Raw genomic sequence first — 12,180 nt, forward strand, 5'->3', positions numbered from 1 at the left:
CATTTTCTACATGGGGCAGGTTGGCATGTCAACTGCCACCATGTCTCTCAATTAAATGCCGCTCTCCTACTTTCTTTGACAGTCAGACCTGAGTGTTCACAAGTCTCCTCTCTCATAATCCATACATCTCTTTGCTGGACACCTTCATTTCCTCCTGCCTTCTTCCTGACAGTCCCAAATGTTCTTCATCAGACTGTCTTCTGTTTTCCAGCACTTGCATCCGAACCACTGTAATCTGTTCTCTCTGACCTTCTCAGCAATTGGAGCTGATTTGCCTTTTGCTCTGTCATTTCTTCATCTGTCCCACAGTGTGCATCCTAAAATCTGTCTCCGGTACTTCTTCATCACTTCAACTGCTCTGCTTTCACTGCCCAGGTTTCTTTACCATACAGTTGTACTAGTTGCACCACTATTTTGTACACTTTTCAGGTTCTTTGGCATTCTCCTTTCATATGCTGTCACTGACACACTAATTCTAGCTTTGACCTCTTATTCAGATGCTCCTTCTCCTCAACTACCCTCTCAGGTAATCAAAACTGTTAATCTATTTCACTATTTTCCCTTCTATCTCAATTCTCAGCTTCTTCTGAGTCCCCATTTACTGCCATTCATCCTATGTGCCTTCAGGTTTGCATTCCATTTCCCCTAGCCTTAGCTGAAGTTCTTGTTCAGAGTCTGCCTGTAATGCCATCTGCATACAACAACTTTGTTGATCTGCCCCCAACCTGTTTGCTAATGTAGTCCATCACCAGTATGAACAGCAGTGGACTCAGAGTTGAACCCTGGTTCACAGCTACTCCTACTGGGTATCCCTCTGTGATACCAAACACTGTTCGTACTTGTCTCATTGGGTCCTTGTACATAGCCTGTACTAATGCTACCAATGTTTATGGGATGTGGAACCATCACTGGACTGGCTTTCTTGGGACCTTGGCACATGCTTTCTCTACAATATCCAGTTGGACTCTTTCCTCATCTGTAGCTTCTTCTCAACTGCCTGTCTCATTGCAAATATCAGCTCGGTTGCTCTGCATCCTGGTCTGAATCTGAACTGTTCATCTCCCATCTTACTTTATACTACTCTGCATATTCATTTATCAGTCAGCCTCTCCAGAACTTTCATACAGTGTGACAGGAGTTTGATGCCTCTCTACTACCCACAGTTGAGAATATCCCCTTTCTTCTTGTACACTGGCACTTGTATGCTTATTCTAAAGTGATCTGGACTACACCTTTCCCTCCATACTGCTATGAGTATCCTCAGGAACCATTTCTCCCTTAATTCACCCAACATCATATGATTATATTTGTTGTGATGTCTGAGCTTGCTGGTTTCCCTGACATAATTTTCCTTAGTGCTATTCTAGGGTGGGCTCCTCTTCTTTCTGTGTGGCTGTATCTGAGGTAGTACAGCTTCTGTGGGATTTTCTTCATTCAGAAGCTGCTGGAAGTACTACTTACATCTGCCTTTGATGACCTTTGGACTAGGGAGCAGGTTGCTGATGGCATCCCTTATGAAGGATGTCTGACTACCTTCATCATCTCTTTCTTTTTACCTTACAACCTGATAGTTTCTTTGTGCCATTTAATGAGTCACTTTCCAGAAGCTGGTAGCGTGCCTCTGATACATTGTTCTTTGCTATTGCAACTGCTTTCTTAGCCTCTTAATTAGCAAACCCGTATTCTTTCTCAGCCTGGTCTGTCTTTTTTATCTCCCATGTTTCCTGCACTCCTTTTTTAGATTCCCCCACTCACAAGTGCACCTCCGAATCCCTCCCACCTTATGGCTGGTTATTCATTGTACAAAATTACTTGTGTCAAACCAAAAAAGGTATCTGAATTCCAAGGAATGTCTCTGTAGAAAAATGAAGCAACTATTGAATAATAAGAACTAGAACTATGTTGGTCTTTCAATTACCATAGAGAATAAAGGCTCTGAGTTGTTAATGAGCTGCTTCTTGTAGCCCAGGGATTGATTCCTGCTGCATGACTCCGAATGAGTCTCTTAAGCAAACAGGCTTTTGGGTAAATTGGACTGGACTCCTCGATGATCTTGTGGACCACATGCTAACTACACATAACACAACTACCTATAGAGCTGGGACGTGATGCATGCTCATTGTAAGTTATGTGAATCATTTTCCATTTCAACTTATTTACATTCTTATTTATATTAAAAACTGAAAAATAATAAGTGTAAACAAAATGTCTTAAGTGTTGTTTAATACTATTATGCACTAAATGCAACAGTTTTAAAATGGCTAAGTAGAATTAATTTGTGTGTGTGTTTAATAGTGTATGCTAAGTTTTTATCACTAATAAAGTGCATTGTAGAATATCAAATCTCTAGTTCCCCCACCATGTCACAACTTCAGTCAGAGAAGTACAGTTTCTTTCTCCAAACAGGCCTTATTACCACAGAAAAGTTCTATATTAACAACTTGTGCTCATCTTAATGTACAGCTTCAGTCAAAAAAGCACTAGAATGGCAAACATTGCTTTTAAAAATATTTTACATATTGCATACTACTACTCTGCTGCTATGAAGTGCAGTGCAAAACGTCAACAGCTCCACTTGGGGTCCCCCACATTGCAGCTCCATTCAAAGAAGTAAAGTCTGATTACTTCAGAGTTGCATCTGTTACCATAGGGGCAGTCTTACTGTTAGGGGAGGTTGGGGAAGCAGAGGCAGGGAGTAAAATAAGTATGTTATCCCAGGCAGTAGACTCTTTTGCTAGATTTATGTCTGTTCCAAAGACACAGTTCCCCATTAATGCCCCCAAGAATATAGACTTCCAGTTTTTGTCCTTTTCCTGAAATATTTAAAACAATTATTTAAGAACAATTACTATTGCATTCACAGCATAGATATTACACTACTTACAACACATTAACCGCAACATATTTGTTAACTGGTGACACTAACAGACTTGTTCAATGTTTATTCATGAAAGATAAATTCCCATATTGTTGGTACGAGTTTGGCATATACTTGCACTCAGCACCATTTGGTAATAAATATATGTGAATTTACCAAGTAATAAGACATTTTTGAAAATATAAAACAGAGGTTTCCTAGCTGTAATGTAATGTATGATGTTGCATTCTGTTATGTTTTATGGGTTATAAAGTATAAGGTTTACATTATGTTTTTTCAGTATACATGGGTTGCAGTACAGTTAGGCGGCATGAAATAGCTTCTTAAAGGTTTAAAGTTGAATTTTCTTTGGGGGGGGCAGACATTTAAATGGAAGAGAGTAAACACAGAGACAGGCCTGGAGACTAAGAGAACACAGGTGTAAAGAGTTACATGACAAAAGAAAACAAATAAGACTGTAAGCATTTTTATCATTTTAAACCTTTTAAAGAGTTTAGCCATTATCTCTAAAAAAAACATTTGCAAGCTAATTCCTTGAAGTCATACTCAAAGTTCTTCTTAAATTTGGGAAGAGTACCTTGATATCTTTTTTCAGTTGATAGACTGTTCCAGATAGCTGGGCCTGTTCCTGAGAAGGCTGTTTCACCAATGGCTGTTTTAAGTAGGAGATGGTTGACTGATAAGTTCTCCTGGGAATTTCTTAGGAGAAGGACTATTACCCAATACTGAGTCTTCTTTTCAAGGAAGGGGGGTAAGTATCTGTCATTAAGACATTTTATATAGTTTGGCGCATATAAGATAAGTGGACCTTTCAGAGCCGGGCTGCCGATTTATGTAATTTAGAAAACTGCAGTGGTGTACACACGCATATCTGCCAATTTCATTCTCAATGACTTGTCTTTCAGTGCTATAAGCAGTGTGCAAAGAGAGTACAGAAGACAACATTCTAGTTTAGAGAGAAGGACATTTTAGCCAGTGCTTTGCAGGCAGTAGGAGACAGGAGATGTGATATACGATAGCCGAGTTTTAGTTGTGACAGGACTTTATTAATAATATTATCAGTGTGGGTTGTAAAGCTTAATGTATAATCGAGGCTTAGGCCTAAGTAAGTATATTCGGTTATGAAAGGAATAATATAGAGGATTATAAGTGTGTTGCCCATCCAAACTGATTTATGTGTTCGAGAAACATGGATGCCAAAAAAATTATTTCACGTGTGAAGCTCGAGAGGTGAATCTTCATAGCCATGTCAACAACACATAATAGTAAGTTAGGATTGGCGACCTGATCGTAATTCTTTCTAATGCATGGAGCTTTATCTGCTCCATGTACTAGTACTTAGTCAGAAAAAAATATGCTACATATTTTACTGGCTTTCGAAGCCATAAAGCACTTAGCAAGCACTTTCAGAAAGGCAGTATAATAACACAGTCCCTTACAGTTATGCTCACCTTCAGTACTTCTCAAACTGTCCAGATTTTTGAAGAATGTGCACATTTTGCCTCACATCTTTGGATTGTCCTCTTAAAGTATGTGGTTTTCAGAGAAATTATTGAGGACTGAATTCATAAAACTATGCCATACATTCATGTTTCAAATTTCGGATTTCATATTCTTCCAAAAATGCAGGAGAAACCACATCTTGTTGTTCTTTTTTATTTGCTTTAGTTATAAAACAAATAATTATTTACATAGGTCCACAGCTGATCAATGCATCAAAGTTATACATCAACAGCAATATGCCCCAAGTTTAAGTTTTTCCATGTTTATTGAAAATTTATGATTTAGAATTTTAACATATTTTGTATTTAAGTTTTTAAGTTCAGACTTGACTGATAATGTCATTTGGTTTTAGATTTAACTTTAGTTTGTTTATTTTGGCATGTAGTATATTCAATTATGTGTCCCATTCTCTTGTTTTACTAATATATTAGCTTGTAACTGTTCCATTTAAGTAAGGCTTTAGTGAATCCCACAGGACAATGTCAGTTACTTCACCATTCATGTTTGTTTCTAGGAAATTGTTGATCTCTTTAACATACCAATCCTTCAATCCTTTTATTTTAATAATGTAAGCTAGTAATCTTTAATAATATTAAATATTATAGCATTATGGTCCGATAATGGACATGAAACTATTGAAACTTCTGTGATATGTGATAACAGATTGAGACAAAAATGTTATCAATATTTGTTTTGTGTTCCATATCTGTATGGATAATAGGTAAGCTGAAATGAGTTTGCTTTCCTTAGCTCACATATATATCCTTTAAATTCATTAGATTTACAAAATTTATTAAGTGTTTGTTGACACCTAACCCCATGTGCAAAAATGGCAAAAAGGGGTTGAGGATGGAGGGATGGTTTGACTGAATGTGTGAGTCTCAGCTTTCTATTTGCAGTGGAGTTTTTATATGATAAAATACAATTGAAATCACCAGCCATTATGACATCACCTTTCACGTAATAGGCTATAGTATCCAAGTAATTTTTTTTTTGCATCTTTAGCTCCAACCCCTGGCATAAAGTAAGAGTTCACCAATGTATATAGGTTTCTGTTCCACTCAATTATAACAATGCTTAACATACCATTTTTAGCAACATAGATGTCTTTCACTTTAGATTTTACCGGTGAGTTCTTCCATAAACAAATGTAAAATAAAATAAAATAAATAAAATGAGGGTGCCTCTTCTTTTAGCTCAAAAGCCAGAACCTGCTAAAACCAAATAATTATTTAATGAAAGCTTATTTACACCTTTATTAAGTAAATGTGTTTCCTGTAGAAATACTATTTGAGCTTTATGTAATTGCAAGTATTTGAACAGACTCCTCCTCTTTACTGGATTACTCAGTCCATTAGTATTAATAGTTATGCATTTAAATTCAGACATTTATATGAGACAAAAAAAAAACACGGGTGTGATGAAGTTGCATTTATGTACAGAATTTATTGTATACTTTATATATAACAATATGAAATCTTCAGCTATAAACAAAAGTTTTGAAACAAATAAAATATGCCTAATGATATAACCCTAAAATATTACATCAGGGAATAACGTATTCCTAGTTTGTTGAAAAAGACGAACAAACTACCTCTCAAACTCTCCATTAGACTGACAAAGCTTAGCTCATGCATCTGATTTATACTAATGTGTCTCACATTTTTAGTATGCACCATCTTAAAAAAGCCTGTTAGTAAGCTATTATGAATAAGAAAAGTTAAACAGGTGTTCAGAATCTTTATTATAAGTTGACCAAACTGAATAAGTCTACAGTCATCTTCCTCTGTACCTCACATTATCTCCCTGGTCTACTGTAGGGAGGAAGTCGGTTGTTAGTTTCATATTTATTAATTTATAAGTCAGATGATTTTATATTTTTCTATCTTATTTACTATGTGTAAAGTTGTACATAGGATCATAAACTCATAAGTTAGTACCAGGCAACCTATCCTTGTGGGCCATTCCAAGCCCAGCCAATTACCCCATGTGAGAATTAAACCCTGCACCTTGTGCCTATAAAGTGAATATCTTAACCACTATGCAAACCTCCCACCTTTGTAGACATAATTATATTCTTTAACTATATACGTATTTATTTATTCTGATAGCTTTCTATTTCTGTTTGTATACTATGTTTTATACTATTACTATATCCCTAGGTTTTATATTTTAGCTATAATCCTAGTGTAGAGTGATATATAATAGAACATTTATATTTACCCTTATATATCTGATACTCTTTAATCTAGTACTACCATTAGAATCAGTCAGATTTTTCTCTTAAATGTTATGTCTAATAGTGTCTGCACAAACATCTGAAAAATCTTCCCTTTTAAGATTCAAACTTTCCATAATAAATTGTTCTAAGATATTAAGTTTTCTTATCATTAAAAAGAGACAATATCAGAGAAACACAATCCTAATTTTTTTTATCAGAATTGTCATTCTATAGGCTAGTATATAAACTATCCTTTTGGTATACTGCAAGCATTCAGAACTATTTAACAAATGACAGTGGTTTAGAATGCAATTCATTGTATTTTGCTTATTATCTCACTTGTATTCATTGACACCTTAGCATATGAGTCAAAATATTATGATGATTTACTTTTAGACAGGAAGAAGTGACCTGGACACTTCTTAGAATTTTAGAACTTGCTTAGCATCACAAAAGTGTTCATGATTCCAATTAAGCTGCTTCAAGCTGGTCCTCATGATAAGGGCTTGCAAATGAACAGTTTATCAGATACAATTCACACAAAAAGATCCACGTGTGAATCCAAGCCATATTCACTCCACACATCAATCCCCAAAAACCTTTCTAAGCCACTAAAAAACAAACAAACAAAAAAAAACATTTCTACATATGTTAACCACTAAAAAGATATTGTATTTAAAGAAATAACATTTAATGATTCATTAAGCACTATTTGAATGAGATGTTTAATATAAAGCAGACTATTGTTTTTAAAGGAGACATAGCATATAAAGTTGCATTAAAGGAATAACAGTTGTGATCTACATTTAACCTGTAAAAGTGTGAATGTTACTCTAATTATTTGATAAAATTCCAATCATTTTTATATATGTTCATAGGTAGGTACTAGGCTATTGGCCGTATATAAGCCTAGCCAAAAAAGTACCCTGGCTTTCGCCACCCAAGAAAATTATTTTCCTGTGCCCGTCGAGCAGAGCCACAGAAGTGATCCCCGGGGTGAATTTCCTATCGCCCATCCTTTCTTCAAGATTTTTCATGAATAGTGCTAATGAGGAGCTTTGTTTGATATAGATAGGTAGTTTGTTCCAGAGTATGGGAAGTCTCTGGCACAAGAATTTATCCCTCCAGCATGTTCTGTTTATTGTGGTGACGAGGTTTAGGTCCCTAGAGCGTGTAGCTCGGTGGGATTGGGATTTCTTTAAGTGGAGCATGTCCAACAGCTCTGGGTTTGACATAGCTTTGTAAGTTAGGCAGAGATCGCCTCTGAGTAGGCTATATGTGATGGAGTAAAGCTGGAGTTTTTTGAGACGGTCTGTGTAGGGCATCTGTTTGAGGCCAGTAATCCTCTTTGTGAGGTATTTCTGTGGCCTTTCCAGTTGTAGATGTCTTGTGAGGTACATACCAAAAAGGGCACTGTATTCTATAATGGGTCAAATGAGTGATGAGTAGAGGAGAACAATGACCTCTTTTTTTCCTGGATGAGAAACCTTTTGTGATGAGGTGTGTCATGTAGAAGGATTTCCTGACTGTGGCGATGTGATTATCAAAGGAGAGACCACTGTCCACCTGTGTCTCTTATCACATTTTCAGTGTTAAGTAGACTACCGCCTATGTGGTAGTTCATGGGTAGAGAGTTTTTACCAAAAGGGATGACAGTGCCCTTTTTGACACTGAGCTTGAGGCCATGGCTTTGACACTAGGCATCTGTCTCAGTGAGGCCCTTTTGTCAGATGTCCACATTATTAGGAGTTTCGATTATGGCTCCTAGTTTGCAGTCATCTGCGACCTTCATTAGCCAAAGACCTTCTGTGTTAGCCTGTACTTAAGAGAAGTAGATACCAAACAGGAGAGGACTCGGGACTGAACCCTGTGGTACTCCACTTGTCACTGGTCTGAATACTCCACTTGTCACTGGTCTGAAGTCGGATTTGGAGTCTGCTACTTTCACAGTGTGGGTTTTGTCAGTGAGCCAGTTGGCAACCCATCTTGTGACATAGGGATTTATACCTAGTTTAGTGAGTTTATCTATAATTCCAGAGTGGGGGATTGTGTCAAAAGCCTTGGTAAGATCTAGATAGGCTGTGTGAACCACCTTACCTCATCTAAACTATATTTTTATACTTTGTTTATAGCATATTATAACTTTCCTGGGTGCTATTGCATGTTAAGTATAATATCAGTAGTAAGCTTTCAGAGTTATTTAATAAGTGACGGTGATTTAGAATGCAATTCACTTATTATCTAACTTGTATTCATTGACATCTTAGTATATGATCCAGAATATTTTGATTATTTACTTTTAGACAGGAAGAAGTAACTCCCACAGCATCATAAAAGTGCTCATGCTTTTAAGTTGTTTTAAGCTGGTTTTCAAGATACAACCTTGAAAATGAACAATCCATCAGTTGCAACTCATATAAAAATGACCAAGAAAATCCAAGCCACCTCCATACCACACACCAATCCCTCAAACCACTCCAAACCACTTAAAAAAACAAAAAAAATCTCAACGTATTCCAACCACTAAAAAGCCATTGCACTCAAAGAAATAACACTTAATGAGTCAGGAAGCACTATTTGTATGAGATGCTTAATAAAAAGCAGACTTGTCATTTTTTAAAGGAGACATAGTGTGGTGGGCCCTCTCTACCCAGGGCAGGAATCAAGGAGCCTCAGTCCTCACCACAGACATCGGTGAGAGGCCATCACTAAAACAGGGATGGATTTGCTCAGTATTCATCAATGCTCTGCATCAAGCACAATTTCCCCCATGAGCAGTTCCAAGTGACTGACACACCCATGCCTGGGTATTTGATTTTCACACACACTCCTGGGAAAGGCTTGCACAGATTTACTAGCTGTACTCCCTTATGCCCAGACAATAAGGTAATGATGCTGCCACCAGCCAGTCACTCTAAAAGTAAGTAATCTCTAAAAGATGAGGCACAATAAAAAGTATTAAATATTTTATAATAAATATAAAACATCATAATATTAAATATAAGTGCAATAAACATCAGAGTTTCAATTACAGGAGAAATAAAAATAACACAGTTTGACAAATTTAAGCAAATGCAGAAAAACAATACTTAGCTAATCTCACTGCAATTCCTGACTGTCTAAAGATGAACTGTTCCCTATTTAACGTAATAAATGCAGCAAGGCAAGATTAGATGTTGTTACGTCCACAAGGCAATGTGATATTCTTCCACCTTCTAACTGATTACAGCTGAACTCTGAACTGACTGTGATAACTGTCATAGATGTTTATTTCAGGTCCCAAAGAAAAGAAAACAAAACAAGCTGATCTGTAAGTTCTATTCCCCTCAGTGCTGGTTATAGAATGACATCACATTTGATCACATGACTCTGGTAGAGTACAAACTCAGAGCTTTTCTAAGATCTGTTGCAGTATTTGAATATTATAGAATTCTTTAAATGTTTATTTTTAAATAATCAGTTATTATAACATTGTTGATACATTTTTAACATAAGCAACTGTGCAAGTCAGTCCGATAGTCAAATGACAGAAAGTTATTTACAACACCCCAGCCAAATATTTTGGCATATGTCACACACACTGCCCTATTCTCCCCGGTACAGATGGCAATACCTTGCATATAATATTGCATTAAAAGAATGACAGTTATGTGTGATCCAGGTTTAACTTGTAAAGGTGTGAGTGTTACTCTAATCATTTGATATCATTCCAATAGTAAATTTTATATAAGTAAAAAAATCTATATTTTTTATGCTTTGTTTATAATAAAACATGTCTTTCCTAGGTGCTATCACATGTAAAGCGTACTATCAATAGCACACTACTGGACCATTTTAAGAACCCAGAATGTAGCTTAACATGCCTCTTTAGTGTCATTTACTTCATCTTGTATTATATCTAATAGCACATTACTCAACTATGCCAATATATCAGAAAGTGTGCCACATAAATTTCATCATAATAATGATTAACTTTTAATAAGATGAATAGTTTAACCTTTTAAACTCTAAGTGAAAACAAATGGTTTAATTTCATATATAACTAAAAGAATCAAACTAAAATGGGAGCTAATAACAATTTAAAGCAGAGAAAGAAAGCAATAAATGACTTATCTTGTAAAAAGTAATGTGCAGCACCTGTTCACAAGGCTTCAAGCACTTTTTTAAATTAATAAGAAGTGATAAACATGAAATATATTGATTTTCATTTGTCCTATAGTTTTTTACTGTTTTTGTCTTTTATTAACCAAACATTTCTTATTGCATTTATCTTCAAAGAAATCGACTGATTCCAGTCCATTTATCTTCAAAGAAATCGACTGATTCCAGTCCATTTCTTCTGTTTTTTTTGTTTTTTTTTTCTAGGATTTTATTTTTCTGTATAAAGTCCAATGAATCTTCCAAGGTGTTAAAAATCTTCTTTCTTTCTGGAATGTGAATCGTTATTTTTTTGCTGGAAACAAAATGTGTGGTTTAATACTGCTTTTCTTTAAGCTTTTAACAAGTAGTACACATGCTTTTCTGTTGGACATCACTAATGTAGAATAGTTATTGTCAATTTTTTTTAGTAATTCCTGTCATTTTTTTTAACTGGATAATTAGCTCATGCAGATTTTAAGACTGAATCATTATCTTGACTTGAAAAAAATCTTATGATCACTGACCTTGGTAAAGACTTTTTTTTTTTTTTTTTAAGATGAGTTAGAAAGTGATTTATGTGCCCTTTCAATGCCAAAGGAAAAAGCTTCAGGCAGTTTCAAATGTTTAGGCAGCCAGGTGTTAAGGCACTGAATCATACTGACTTCCTGTTCTTTTTCAGGAATCCCATAAATCATAATGTTATTCTTTCTAAATCTGTTCTCTAAGCCGTCTAGTGTATCCAAGAATAAGTTGTTTTGTTTCAGAAAAAATAGTGTTATTCTCATTTTCAGGTACTCTTCTATCAAAATCCAGCATTGTTTCTTCTATACTCGAGATTTGTGATAGTTGTTCAAGAGATTCACTCAGCATTTTAACTTGTTTTTTACATTCCTCTTTGAAATTGTCCATTTTGTTTTCTAATTTATCTATCTTTACAGATAACTCACTGATGTTACTTAGTATAGTCGGTATGTCTTTTTTCATAGTACTGTCCTAGACACTGGGCTTAGAGTGGCTCATTCTGAGACAATTAGTTCTTTCTAGTTTTTTTGACAGGAAAAAACAATTGAGTTTTAAACCTGTCATTTTTGTTGTAAATATTTCAGCAAATGTTCAACTATAAATCCATCATGTTTTGAAACATTGTTTTTTTTTTTTTTTTTTTTTTAAATCCTGTCAGAGATGTTAAAATAAAACAGAGCTAAAAAACCAGTGCTGTTAACTCCTTACCATCTTGGCCATGCCCATATCCTGTTATTCTGGTAATACTTTTATAACAAAAAGTCAAGGACACATTATCAGAACAGACAGGAGGCAGAAAAAAGAAGTTATGTACTCACCATAACGTTCCATGTTGGTAATCCATCTTGCCCTTCATTCTTACACAGGGGTTCGGAGCTGATCCTCTGCTCTGACTCCGCCTATTACAAAGCTCAAA

The 12,180-nt window shown here is 35.5% G+C and overlaps 1 protein-coding gene across 3 annotated transcripts in view; it reads right to left on the bottom strand.

Annotated features, from left to right (window-relative positions):
* The window catches only part of SLC8A2 (solute carrier family 8 member A2), a 1,241,705-nt gene that overhangs the window by 588,630 nt on the left and 640,895 nt on the right, over positions 1–12,180 (bottom strand). The window lies entirely within an intron of this gene.

The sequence above is a fragment of the Protopterus annectens genome, chromosome 1.part0 (assembly GCF_019279795.1).
Source record: "Protopterus annectens isolate FY-2018-M chromosome 1.part0, PAN1.0, whole genome shotgun sequence".
Classification (NCBI taxonomy): Eukaryota; Metazoa; Chordata; order Ceratodontiformes; family Protopteridae; genus Protopterus; species Protopterus annectens.